Below are 15,221 nucleotides of genomic sequence, written 5' to 3' on the forward strand. Positions count from 1 at the left end.
AATTGAGCGAAAAAGAAAATGTACTGCTAGCTTGTAATTGAACTTGTATTGCGCAACATGGCCACACCGCAGCGCTCGAGACCCCGGTTAAATGCGCAAGCAATTTATCTAAAGCTAGCAGTACATTTTCTTTTTCGCTCAATTTTTCATGGAAAATGACGTCCAAAGTTATCGAAGTTATGTTTTTCCTGGAGCATTAAATGAGCATTAAATGATGGTCGTACTTGGGTAGCTCTATCTGCACCGGAAGTGCCATTTCCGAACTTTGTCCTGCTAACTTTATCTAAAGCTAGCAGTACATTTTCTTTTTTGCTCAATTTTTCATGGAAAATGACGTCCAAAGTTATCGAAGTTATGTTTTTCCTGGAGCATTAAATGAGCATTAAATGATGGTCGTACTTGGGTAGCTCTATCTGCACCGGAAGTGCCATTTCCCAACTTTGTCCTGCTAACTTTATCTAAAGCTAGCAGTACATTTTCTTTTTTGCTCAATTTTTCATGGAAAATGACGTCCAAAGTTATCGAAGTTATGTTTTTCCTGGAGCATTAAATGAGCATTAAATGATGGTCGTACTTGGGTAGCTCTATCTGCACCGGAAGTGCCATTTCCCAACTTTGTCCTGCTAATTTTATCTAAAGCTAGCAGTACATTTTCTTTTTTGCTCAATTTTTCATGGAAAATGACGTCCAAAGTTATCGAAGTTATGTTTTTCCTGGAGCATTAAATGAGCATTAAATGATGGTCGTACTTGGGTAGCTCTATCTGCACCGGAAGTGCCATTTCCGAACTTTGTCCTGCTAACTTTATCTAAAGCTAGCAGTACATTTTCTTTTTCGCTCAATTTTTCATGGAAAATGACGTCCAAAGTTATCGAAGTTATGTTTTTCCTGGAGCATTAAATGAGCATTAAATGATGGTCGTACTTGGGTAGCTCTATCTGCACCGGAAGTGCCATTTCCGAACTTTGTCCTGCTAACTTTATCTAAAGCTAGCAGTACATTTTCTTTTTCGCTCAATTTTTCATGGAAAATGACGTTCAAAGTTATCGAAGTTATGTTTTTCCTGGAGCATTAAATGAGCATTAAATGATGGTCGTACTTGGGTAGCTCTATCTGCACCGGAAGTGCCATTTCCGAACTTTGTCCTGCTAACTTTATCTAAAGCTGGCAGTACATTTTCTTTTTCGCTCAATTTTTCATGGAAAATGACGTCCAAAGTTATCGAAGTTATGTTTTTCCTGGAGCATTAAATGAGCATTAAATGATGGTCGTACTTGGGTAGCTCTATCTGCACCGGAAGTGCCATTTCCGAACTTTGTCCTGCTAACTTTATCTAAAGCTAGCAGTACATTTTCTTTTTTGCTCAATTTTTCATGGAAAATGACGTCCAAAGTTATCGAAGTTATGTTTTTCCTGGAGCATTAAATGAGCATTAAATGATGGTCGTACTTGGGTAGCTCTATCTGCACCGGAAGTGCCATTTCCGAACTTTGTCCTGCTAACTTTATCTAAAGCTAGCAGTACATTTTCTTTTTCGCTCAATTTTTCATGGAAAATGACGTCCAAAGTTATCGAAGTTATGTTTTTCCTGGAGCATTAAATGATGGTCGTACTTGGGTAGCTCTATCTGCACCGGAAGTGCCATTTCTGAACTTTGTCCTGCTAACTTTATCTAAAGCTAGCAGTACATTTTCTTTTTTGCTCAATTTTTCATGGAAAATGACGTCCAAAGTTATCGAAGTTATGTTTTTCCTGGAGCATTAAATGAGCATTAAATGATGGTCGTACTTGGGTAGCTCTATCTGCACCGGAAGTGCCATTTCCGAACTTTGTCCTGCTAACTTTATCTGAAGCTAGCAGTACATTTTCTTTTTTGCTCAATTTTTCATGGAAAATGACGTCCAAAGTTATCGAAGTTATGTTTTTCCTGGAGCATTAAATGAGCATTACATGATGGTCGTACTTGGGTAGCTCTATCTGCACCGGAAGTGCCATTTCCGAACTTTGTCCTGCTAACTTTATCTAAAGCTAGCAGTGCATTGTTTTTTCCTATGAAACAATGGAGCATTAAATTCGTCGTTAGGAGCATTAATTAGCATTAATTGAGCATCAATTAACTGAATGTTGCTACTAATGTTCTGCTAACTTTGTACTGCCAGCTTTAGGGACATGGGTGATTTGAAACTGATAGCCCACAACCGACAATCCCGGATATCACTAATACATTCGGCTACGATCCACTAATATGGATTGTCGGCAATTAAAGGTATAGGAAAAGGTAAAGGAATATCAAGCAACATCATAAGCAAAACTGGATGTTGCCCAGTTTTGCGTATAAAGCGATTGGCAGTTTAGTGCCATTAGAAAAGTAACGGACAGCAGCATTTCTAGTAATTGTGGTGCAAAATATAAAAAATTATAAAATTTTTTGGTGAAATAGAAACTGGTTCGCATATGTAAATATGGTAGCCAGCTTCTTTAACGCTGGAGGCGCTATTAACGAAAATGAAATAACTTCCTATTGATTTTTCAGAATGTGAAATAGTAATTTATTTATTTAACCCTCTCTGTCCCAGAGGTATTTGGGTGGTTTACATCTTTTCGTAGTAGTAGTAGTAATAGGGAAAAGGCACCATCATTTCAAGGACTTGCCAATGTATGTATGTGTGTAGAATTACAGCAGATCCAAATTTGATTATCAAATGAATTTCACACTAATGCTGTTACAGAAGGGCCAAAGGGATTGGGCGGACCCACAAGCAGAGGCACTTGTGCGCATTCCGGGGTTATAAGAGTCGCGTTACAGCATTAGGATCCTTCCATGTAATAATCAATTTCGCTGTACCAACTTTAACCCACGTGATGATTTGTTTGTTTTAAACTGAGAAATGCCTTATTTGCTTCAGACCTTAAGGATTCAGGTTGGCAATCCACTCCATCATCCAGTCTTCCCCATTTATGATATCAATAATAATACTGTTAATAATATGATATTAAGATGAAATGTGGCATATATTGGTAAAATTAGAACAATCTCGCAGCAGTCCTTCGTATGGAATAGCGTGCTTTGAGGTTCCATAAGTGCTTCTAATAGTTAATTTAATTTTTCATTCTGGTATCCATGTGCAGTATTAAAACTCGTTTTGGCCAAAGTTTTTACTATATAGCAGGAAATGCTTCATAAGCTAAAAGGAAAAAAATAATTTAAATAACTTATTAGGCTTACCTATTAGCTAGGCCGTGTGGCTCCGTCGTCTGCCCAAAACTGCGGTTTTGAGACCAGGCAGCCGGGAACTACCCAGCATCGCACCTCCTAGCTTGGCTACTCAATAGAGCATTACCAGGTATGGCCACGTGGAGGCGCTAGGTAGGGGCTTGGGATGGCTAGAGCTATATTGGACGCTCCTCATTTGCCTTCCCCATTTCATACCCTGGGTGGTTTACATCTTTTCGTCATCTAAAACAGTTACTAATAAGCAATTAGTAAAGCAAAACTATGCAGCTTATACGACAATGTTTTTACTACGTTCTAAGATAGAAACAGCCATATTTAAAAGCCTTCAAAATTTAACCGGCAGATTTTGGTGTCGCAAGTCATGGATCACCTGTGCTACCATGGGACAGAGAGGGTTAACACCAGTATCATCTGGCATATTATTGACCTAATAAATTACAGCTAATTTTAAATGCTTTTCCTAAGTTTATGCTGCCATTACAACACAGATACCCTCTCCTTACACTGATGACCGTACCAAAAACATCATATCGATCGGACTATATGATTAATTACTGTTTGTATAAACTGTCTGTCCTCCTGCAGTGCGATCGTTATCTACAATGTGCTTGGCTTACTCACGGCTATTTAGTTTGCATGTTGACCGCCTCACCGATGCAGGCACAACCCCATTTGTACCCAAAATTTATCGCAACGCATAATGCACACGGTTCCCCGCTTGCCAATAGCCTGTTTATGAAATAACTTCCTGCGATCTGGCTTTTGCTCCTTATCCGTCTGACTGTATAATGACAATGCACTCGCACAGTTTCAATTGCAATACGTTGTAGGTACCTACTGATGAGCGAACACAAAACGATGCATGGAGAAAGTGAGCAGCATTTAGACCGCCTGCTTCTGAAATTGATGGCTTATCACATCTTTTTGTGTTAAAAATCGAATCCGTCATGGTCGCCGACAGACCCGTCGAAACAAAATTGGATTCACGGAAAGCGATTACGAAATCTCTGTGGTCACCAAAGTGCATCACAATAACACAATTGCATGCTGGCAAAAGCTTCGCTTTAAAATGCAAACGTTTTTGACGTATGACTACGTCTTTATTTACTATACTGGTTAGCACTTTGTGAAAACGAAAACAGAAGTGCAACGAATGAAAGATTTCAGATGGTAAACTACTGATGCTAAACTACTGAACGAAACTGAACAATTTATATGCCGTAGCAATTTTATGGATGGGGTAAAAGAGCAATTTTATGAAGGGCGTAAGAGGGGGGGGGGGCTCCTATACAAATGAAACATAAATTTCCTCAAAACTCGAGAAGTAATCAAGCAAATGGAACCAAATTTGGCATGTGGGGGTTTTTGGAGGCATAAAATTATTTTATGATGGTTTGAGATCCCTCACCTCTGCGGTAGGAGCATGAGGACTCTCATACAAACAAAACAGAAATTTTTGCGTATGTGCCATATTTTCTGCTATGTTACAAGCGGTAAGCTGTGAAAGTAAACTAGTAAAACCTTCTCTGAGCAATCGACAGTGATTCGACGCCGCTAACTTACGTATCTGTTGCCATTCATGTCAAAAGAGAAGGACACTCGAATGGCACGTCATATTTGCGATGAACGTGCTTTGGCTTTAATGTTATTTGTAACCAACGGTCCTTTTAAAGGCCACAAGAGTTAAAGTAAGAGTATTGAAATACAATTATATTTAATAAAATAATCTATGGGCTGGTCATTCATTACTATTTCAACCTTTATGATGCACACAAGTGATTTTTAAAAGAAATCTCTATCTCATTCCATTCATTGAAGAATTGAATCTGAATATTTCGCTCTTCTGTTTTAAACATTCACTTAAACAATGGCATTCACAGATTCTTATAAACATACATACGCCAGAAATGCATTTAACATTAGTCTTTGATCTAAGGATCTGATATAGTCCTACGTCACCCTTTCGTATAACCCTTGGGGCTGTATACCTTGTAGTTTTTCTTCAAAATTAAAATTGAAAATGAATACAACAAAACATTGTTTTGCCATGCCAAATTTGTTATGAAGACATTTGTGTTTGATTTGTATATGCGAGGGGGGCGCACGCGCTCCTTAAAATTTCTCTCTTATCTCTCCATAAAATTGCTAGTCATTTTATCTATCCAACGACATATAAATTGTTCAGTTTCGTTCAGTAGTTTAGTAGTTATTAGCATTTGAAATCTTTCATTCAAACGTTACACTTCTATTTTCGTTTTCACAAAGTGCTACCCAGTCCCAGTGTAGTAAACAAAGACGTAGTCCTACGTCAAAACCCTGCATCTTTTAACAGCACGAATTACAAAATATAAAATAATTACAAAATATAAAACAATTACAAAATATAAAATAATGACAAAATACAGAATAACAACATAAATTACATAAACAAACTGTCAAAAATTAAAATCATGTCGACTATTGTAAGTTTCAGCCATACGCCCGGTCTAGTCCATGCAGACCATAATTTGATTTACGTACATAGTAAATAGTAAAACGAGTACAAAGGGTTCGTGTGGGTATTTTCAGCCTATTAAGCGTTAGCCTGAACAATTTTCATGAATTACGTTGAAACTATATTTATTCGAGACAAGACTTTCATGCCAATTGGTTAGATAACACTAACTTTACTGAATATCTAACTGCCTTTTGATCTTAATAAACGCTTTTAAATTTGAGTTACAGTTGCGAGAAATGATGAGGTTGCTGCGACTATTTTGAGCCCATTTCTATTTTTGTTTTTATTGTGTTGTCTGTGTGCCCCTGTATAGTACAAGCCATAACAGTTATAAAACGGTCGGCGTTAAGTCAGACCGAACCAAGTGACAAAACTCTGATTTCGAGAAAAACGCGTTTAAAGTTTGCTGCTCTGTATGGTTTATAGCTATCAATCGTTCGAAATCATCTCATAACTCTGGCTGTTTGCAACATTTATGTAGTATGATTAAAGTAAAATGTAGCTTAGAAAATTCTTGATTGTTTGCTGTATTTACTTATTTTGTTTAAAATTTTGCGACTTGGTCCGTTCTGATTTAACACCGTCCAAACAATCCCTTGAATAACACAATGCGTGGTGCTGCGTGTGCGCCCACCGTAATTTCTTAGTTGCGCAATTCACATTGACGCTAATTTTTGGAATATTGTTAGGGAATATCAAGGAATTCTCACCTACCAAAAACCAGCTATATCTATTTGAAGAAGCCTGAGATATTGCGATGAGCAAACAGCACCACCCAAGAGCCTATTCGGTAGATTGCTGTACTTCAACAGTAACCAAAAGGGAGAGAAATGGTTTATGTGTCGGTGTTTTTCAAGTGTTGCCAATATTGCGGATTTTTGAAAATAACTAGTTTTGCGGTGACAACAGCTTGCCTCTGGCGCTAGTGACATTAAATCGTCCCACTCTAAAAAATCGACACGTCGCATCCACGTGAAAAATCATGTAAATTTCTGTATTGCAACTTACATGAACTTCGTGTACTAGTTAATGGGAAAGTTGATAAAATTTGCTGGAATCACATGTAAACTGGTTAGTATGAGTGCGAGTTACCAACAATTCACGTGAATGTTACATGAAAAAGTGCAACAAAAGAAAAGAAATGTAAACTGTATTTAGTAGCATGCTGAAAATACCCTCCTTTCAACCTGCGTATAAAATTTGTATTTGTATTCAGTCTTTTACTAAAGGCGCGTGAAGAAACGTCTCCAAAGTCAAATAATTCTTCGACCAGCGTGGATGGCATAATATATCTAATGGCCGAATCACAAAAGGCCGAACGTCATATTTGGCCGAAAATATTCACGGCCTTCAACTTGCAAAAACATCGGATAAATCTTACGTCATATAATAACTTCCACTGTTAATGATATCTTATTAGTGCAAACCTACATACGTTATGACTTGTACACGCTTTTAGCTGTTATTGGAGCGAACCAACCACTGGTTGAAAGCCCTAATAAAAAAAGTTAATAAATAAATAAATTTTAGCTCTTGCATTTTGATTATTTAACAGAACTGCGTTGGTCAATGCTTCACAGCTTTTAAAAATTCGATTTCCATTCAATCCCCACGCGCTGCCCGATTCTGACGGTGTAATTGTAATTTTTCTGGTAGCATTGAGGAAACCCTATAGCCACGTAGTAACACCAAGTCAACCATTAGCAGCGCCTCAGTCTGAACGATAGATTAAAGTACTGCGTAGCAAACAAAAATGAGTGAAATGGCAACCACACAAAAAAATACACCGACTAAACTTAATTTGTAAACCGATACCGGAACAAGCCCAATGGGAAGATCAAATTAAATTTTTTACCACACTAATGTTCGATGCTATTCACGTCCATGGGAATAAAAAGGGTGGGTTTTGATTTGACTACGCAAATTGGTTGGCGACCGAATCAACCAATTGGGTGGTACCGGACTAAAGTTGTGGCAGGCATGGCACGATTCGGCACATTTCTATCGATCAATGGATGATACTGTGGTGGAAGGATGAAAGAAGAAATTGAACGATTTTTGGATGACTGACGCTTGGTTATTTTATACACAACGAGTGAACGAATACTGAATGGTGATTGTCATTATATGTCACATGTTGATGATGCAATATTGACTTTCGATAATGATTAGTAGCATCAGAATAACATGCAATAAATTTAATTTGTGCACTTCAATGCCTGTTTTAGTTAAAGTATAAAATTGTTTTAATGCATGTCAGAATTGGGTACAAAATGCCACTGCAACAGTCTAAAGTAAGACCGGAGTAAGAAACAACCATAGCTGCAAATTTACGGAGTCTGCTTCCCAAGTAACAATTCGGGTTTCATTACACTCTTATGATGGCATTTAAGACCAAAATTAGTCTTGAAGACCACCATAAGAGTACAATAAAACTCACATTGTTGCTTGGCAAGAGAGTGGTCGTAGGTTCGAAATTGCACCATTCGATGTCAAGTGACTTTTGAATGGGTTTATTCTCAGGCCCCTAATCAATCTTCCGTTTTTTTTGTCCTAGAGTATGAACGTGTTAAGACGTGACCGTTTGTTTATCAATAGACTTCGCAGCCGGTTATTAGACTACAGATCAATTACGGGGATAGCGCAACGATCATACTGACTCTAACAGCATCTCCCAACCAAGATCCAAACATACGATGACTGGTTTGTTAAACGAGCCTCGTACCTGTTAGTTAAATGGACGGTGACTAGAATAGGTTAGTCAAAAAATTGTTTTAAAGGTTTGTCCAAAAATAACGCTTAATATCTAATACCTAGATACCTTTGTAGTGTGGCAAAGTTATTCGTATTTATATTGAATATACAACTACTAGCCGGAATACGACCAACCTTAGCGGAAATCGGGTAACCAACCCCGGTGGAAACTAAGATCGTATATCAACAGGAAAGGAGGCACTGTATTGTCTCGGCACCATAAGATGGCAGCCCCATCACGAGACTCGGTAGCCTTGCAGGGCAACCTGCCTAAATGCACCTCTCTACAAACATTCAAGCTAATATGCATCGAAACATTCGGAATAAACCTAGACGAAGAAACAAGAAATGTATAGACCGGTGATAAGACCCCATAGTCTGCACACTGTCACGAATGATAACGGCCAACGATGTGTAAACTTCGCAGCTCTCCAATGTCTGGTAATCCGAAGAACCTATTTCCCAGGCAAAGATATCCACGAAGCCACCTGGAGATCTCCTGACCAACGTTCAATGAAACAGATTGACCACATTCTTATAGACGATAGATATTAGCTATAACCATCACCTAGTAACAGTATATGTGCGCTCAAAACTGTCAATCGTATACCAGCCACGTCAAAGGCGTCCTCCTCGTCTGAACATCAGGCAGTTAGATAACCCGCAGTCTGCCGAGAACTGCACGTGAGCACAAGATGAGGCACTACCTTCTTCCGTGGAGTTAGGTGCTTCAAACCTCAATGACGGTTGGGGCAGAATATGCTCAGGCACTAGCTGTAAAGACCCGGAGAACACAAAATGATTGGTTTAATGGGGAATGCCAACAAGCGGTGGAGAGAAAAAAATTGTTTGGAAAAATTGTGTGAGCATTGCCACTAGGGAATACTTGGCCAAATGCCAACGAGCTAGGAATCAGTTGACCACGATCCTGGACGGGTGATTGGCTCGACTGCTTCAACTACCGCGGCATAACGCTAATAAAGGCCGCCTACAAGGTACTCTCCCAGATCCTGTTATGCCGGCTGTCACCGATAGCACAGGATTTTGCAGAGAATTACCAGGGAATCAACATCGTTCTTGAGTGAGTGATTCGACGAGCCGGCATTGAAACGAGAGGCACGATTTTAACCAAGGGTTGGCAACTCGCAAGTTTTATAGATAACTTTAATATCATAGCCAGGAGCTTTGCGACGACAGAGGCAATCGTTGGCTAAAAGGAATGAAAGGAAGACGCTCAAAGGAAACACGTGCCTCTCACGGACGGTAACCGTTGATGGCAATGAACTAGAAACGGTAGATGAATTCGCCGCTGGATCATCTTACTAGTGTTGTTCGCGGTGATAATAACACTAGTGAGGTGATCCAGCGGCACATTCAAGCGGGAAATCGGCCCTACTTTGCCATTCGTACTTTAAATTTCGTTGCTGCTTTTTTCATGGAATTGCTGAATGAATATTTTATGTTCTTTTCACTTCAAAATCGTCTAAATTCATAAAATGAGCTTGTATGGCTAAAAATAATACATTAGCCTTAAGCACAGTTTGGCTGGGTCACGTCATTCAGCTCACTACACTACATCCATGTTTCAACTGTGCAGTCAATTTCCAAATAACAAACCAAACTGCTTTGTGGAAAATATGCATTTCAATTGCGCGAGGGTTCATTTCACCGGAACTCGGACAATTGTGAAGCGCTAACTGTTGCAATATTAAACTGTATGTAAGTTAACGGGCTTCAGAGTGCTCGAACGTGCGCTGTTGATTGGTATGCATGTGACTATTCACAACTGAATTTAAAATCACGTTGTTGTTCGAAGTAGAATATATGTTGTTAGCGTTAATTAGCTTCTGGTTCAAGCTGTGCTTATTCCGTTTAAGCACGCTAGTTTTTGTGAGTTCACAGATTTTAGGTAAGCCGTATATCAAATTTATGGAAAATGTATACCTAGATAATTTGCACGTCATACTAAGTAGCTTTTATTTATTGGTCAAGGTCTAGAACAGTGGTGCCCAAGTGTACGAGTAATGCGGTTCAAATCAGATTGCTCACATAAGTATGCCACGCACAGCGAGGCGAAAAAGTGAAATACGTCTGACATCTTGGGATAACGGAAACGTTTACCTTCCCAAGCAGAAGAAAATTACCTGATCCAGATATTTTTTGGTGAATAACTGCATATCTGAATTTGGTATTGACAAGCTTGACATAAGAGGTAAAATAGCTAAAAATCAGAGGGGTTGTGCACAAGACACGACCGCATATATAGCTGACGCAGGACTACCTAAGTCTCTTTGTAGTGATAGTAGCATGTATTCATGCTTGTAATCATTCGATTCTTCATGTATACATGCTATATGCATCATATATACATGTTACATGCGTTGTATGTAACATTTATCAAAGTAGTAACATTGCATACGTTCAATCCTCAAAAGATTTCAGAGTTATTTCTATGTGCATTTGGTAACAATTTAACAAAATCAAGAACACAAACTATTGCTTTCTTGCTACCTTACAGAAATTAAAGATTGCTTTTATTACCCATGATTCCCCATGTTGAAGGGATTTTACCAATTCAATCCTATTTTATCAACAGCACATCTTTTCACTACACTTCTAATGAAACGGCAAGCATGCGTATTCATACAGAGTTATATTATAACCGAACACTACAGCTGTAGCACATTTTTCCAACACAGATATCTAATTCGCCTGGGTTTAATCGTCTCGCAGTAAAGAATTTGCGATGTGTTGGGACAACGAGCTTGTGTCATTTTTTCTGGCACACTTCCCTAATACAGACATTAAATTGGACTAGGTTTAATCGCGTCCGTAAGAAATCTGTTGGCACGAGGGGACTTTTCACTCTTTCGGGCGTACTATCCAAGCAATGGTCTAGGTTTAATCACGGTGTTAAGAAATCTTGTTGAAATGAGCTTTCCTAGCACAGATAACAGATAGGTATAGGTTTATCGAATCATCGAAAAGAATCTTCCAACAAATCACGAAGCAAGAATTCTGGTAAAACATAGGTTCATTTTTTTCAATTTTTCAATAGTTCAACATCAAGAATCCATACTTTTCTTCATTTGGGCAAATTCTTAGAAGATTTTCCAATCGAGTGGTGTAAGAATATTGTAAATTCGAGAAACCACTAAGCTATTAGCGTTCAAAACCTGACCACTTTTCGAGAAAGATTTTTTGGAACGACACCCTATTCCAGCTACCTTCCTGAAAACGTAATCCTACGTCAAAATGTTCTACAAACACTTGAATAATAACTCGTTTTGTTATTACAATATCTAAATAATATCAAATGTTTTTGCTACACGGGACGTCATTATGGTTTCATACCTCAATGAGGCATTTACAAGTCATTCTTTGTAGTTTAATAGCTGATTCAGTAATTCATTTGGTGTAGTACAAAGATGTAAAATTACTTATTAATAGCATATCGAGGTATCTCATATCTCATCGAGATATTCATAAGTTATTCTTCAAAAATTGCGATAATGGGCTATTCGCCGCCAATTTGTTGCGCGACACACGCAAATCGGCTTCAACCTAGTCGAGCCATCTACGTAGCACGTTGAACCCCTTTATTCCTGATGCCGATGTGGTTCTTGAAGAGAACGGATTTCACTGCACAGTCATCCGGCGTCCTTGCGACGTTGCCGGTCCACCGTAGTATTCCAACTTTTGCCAGGTGTACGATGGGAATCTCTCCAAGTAGTGCCGGCAACTCGTGATTCATACACCTACGCCACTCTCCGCTATCCGTTTGTACTCCGCCAAAAATAATCCGCAACACCGTTCGTTCAAATAACGGGCAGTACTCGTATGCCTTCCGTAAGCCAAGTTACTGCCTCAAGTCCGTAGAGGAATACCGGTCTGATAAGCATTTTGTACATCGTCAGCTTTATGCGATAACGTATGCTCCTTGATCGAAGCGTCTTGCGGAGGGAAAAGTAGGCTCGACTTCCAGTTCATCGTCATCAGCAGGGATGCCACATATAATTCTGTGTTTTTTGATGAAAAAATCTGACAATCTGTACGGCGAGGAAAAATATCTGTGCAAAAATCTGTCCAATGCAAAACAATGAGAGTGAAAGAGATAGAGAGTCATTTTGCTGGCTATTTTCGTCTCTTTCACTCTCATGTAAAAGCTCAAAAACCTGTTTAATCTGTGTAATTTGGCGAAAATCTGTATTCTGTGCATACAGATTCTGTACAGGCGATTTCTTTCAAATATCTGTTAAACACAGAATAATCTGTGCATGTGGCAACCCTGGTCATCAGTGGGACTATCCGTGGGAGGCAAATATCGCTTTCCCTAGAGCCGTTTGTAACCCAAGCCCTCTAGACTCTGCTTTCAGTCTGGCGTAGATTGCCCGCGGCATCGCAAGGTTTCTGGCTATGATATCAAAGTCATCTGTAAAGCTTAGGAGTTGGCTACCATCATGCATCTCATTTCGATGCCCATTCGTCGGATCACTCCCTCAAGAACAATGTTGTAGGGGAAATGTGTATAATGTGCCCCCCCTAAGAATAAATGGATATATTTCCATTATACTTCCCCAAATTAATGTTACAACTACGTGTATATGTTGGTATTTAAGCTGACAACCAATTGCAATTGTTTATTTCATTTAGTATTGTGGAATAAACATGCTAGGAATTATTTAATAAAAGCACCTAAATGTTGTGTTTCTCGTCTGCGCGGGGTAAAATGCCCCATCTGCGGTATAATATGCCCAATGCGGTAATTTGAGTATTTTTACCAGTGACAAACTAACTCTATTTTGTGGAAAGTAAAACTATTTCCTTTGTTTTGCAAAATATCGTTATTTTATGTAAAATAAACCTAGTTTCGGCCTTCTGGTGCACTTTTTCTTTTCTGCATGGGGCACATTATACTGCAGCTGTGGCGTTTTGTACCGGGTAATTCAACTACCCCTAGAACCCCCCTACCTAGAATTTGGACGTTGGTAATAAATTATTCCCACCACGGTTGCTCCACAATACTAATTGAATTAAATAATGGCAATTGGCTTCAACTTAGATTTGTTTACCTATGTTTATAGCCACATTTGCAAGGGGGGCAAATTGCACCACCGCAAGTGGGGCATATTGGCCTGCTTTTACTTATTTGAGAAAATATTAAATGCTAAAGCAAATCAAGCGTTTCATACCGTTATTTTTGGCAGGGAAGTCTTTTTGAAGTTCACTTTACGCAATCGAATCGCAACAACCGATTATTTACAGATTTTGACAAGAAAATAGCTTATGGAAATGACGCCAAAAGTTACATCGGAAGCTGCTCAAAAACAAATTTATTTTTGTTTCGGTTTTACAGCATGTGACAACTGTCATACTTGCATAGTAGGCTAGTTCCATCAAATGCTATGGTTTCTGGGTGGTTTTGCATTTTGATTTCGCTTATTTAGCGAAAAACGAAGGGGGGGCACATTGGCCAGGGGGGGCACGTTATACACAATTCCCCTACTGCATACTAGATAAGCCGTCACCTTATTTCAACCCTCGCGAAACACATCACTCGTTTCAATGTAGCTCTGATCAGTCATGTCAGTTAATTTGGAAAACCGTTTTCGTGCCTTTTTTGCCATAGCTGCTCTCGATCGACTAAATCGATTGCTGCTTCAAAATCAATAAAGATGTGCTACGTGAGCACGCTGTACTCTGGACATTTCTGCAAGATCTGCCAGATGGTAAATATCTGGTCCGTAGTTCCGCGAATCCCCATGAATTCCGCCTGGTAAATTACAATGTAAACTAGGGATGGGAAAATTATCATTAACTACTGATAGTTATCAGTAAGCAATAATATCACTAAGTATCAGTAAGGTTTCGCTATTATTGATATTTACTGATATAGTAACTTTGTCCCGTTAGAAAAATTAGTTAGAATAAACTTATTGGTCGGTAGTTGCGTACGATAAACGTGGATGACACAATATATCGTAGTCAACGTCAGTAGCCTAAAGCCGGGGTAGCTCGTGCTGATTCAAGCAGTCACCTACATTTAACTCGAACTTTGGCCACTCGTCGCCAATTTTCCAATCGTCTCAAAAGTCACAAATCACTTTCGACGTGATCGTGCCATCTTGCACATTAAGCCCCCTGTTCCTGGTGCCAGCGAGGTTGTTGAAGACAACTGTTTCCGTCGCACTATCGTCCGGCATTCTTACGACGTGTCTGGCCCATCAACTTTCGCCAAATGTACGATAGGATTCTCTCCAAACAATGCCTGAATCTCCGTCTCCACCACTCTTCGCTTTTAGTTTGTACTCCGCCAAATATCCGCAGTACCCTTTCGTTCGGACACCGCAAGGGCGCGTATATTCTCCGTGAGCGACCTTATGAGTCCATAAAGAACTACTGATCCAATAAAAGATTTGTGCATTATCAGCTTCGTACGGTAGCGTATGTTTCTTGATAGTAGCGTATAGCGAAGGGCAAAGTAGGCTCGATTTCCTGCTTGAATGCGCCGCTGGGTTTCCATACTAATGTTGTCCGCGGTCACCAGCAATCCAAAATACACGAATCCATCTACCACTTCTAGTTTGTAGCCGTCAAGGGTTACCATCCGTGAGAGGCACGCGTTTGGTTCCTTGGAGCCTCTTTCTTTCATGTATGTAATCTTTGACGTATTTATTATTAATCTGATCTTCCTAGACTACTGCTTTCAACCTGGCGTAGGTTGCCTCCACCATC

General features: G+C 39.3%; 1 protein-coding gene across 2 annotated transcripts in view; it reads left to right on the top strand.

Moving 5' to 3' along the window:
* LOC128732907 (alpha-mannosidase 2) overlaps positions 1–15,221 on the top strand; it is a 147,908-nt gene that overhangs the window by 15,781 nt on the left and 116,906 nt on the right. The gene's annotated exons all lie outside the window — the stretch shown is intronic.

Source organism: Sabethes cyaneus, chromosome 1 (genome assembly GCF_943734655.1).
Source record: "Sabethes cyaneus chromosome 1, idSabCyanKW18_F2, whole genome shotgun sequence".
Lineage (NCBI taxonomy): Eukaryota > Metazoa > Arthropoda > Insecta > Diptera > Culicidae > Sabethes > Sabethes cyaneus.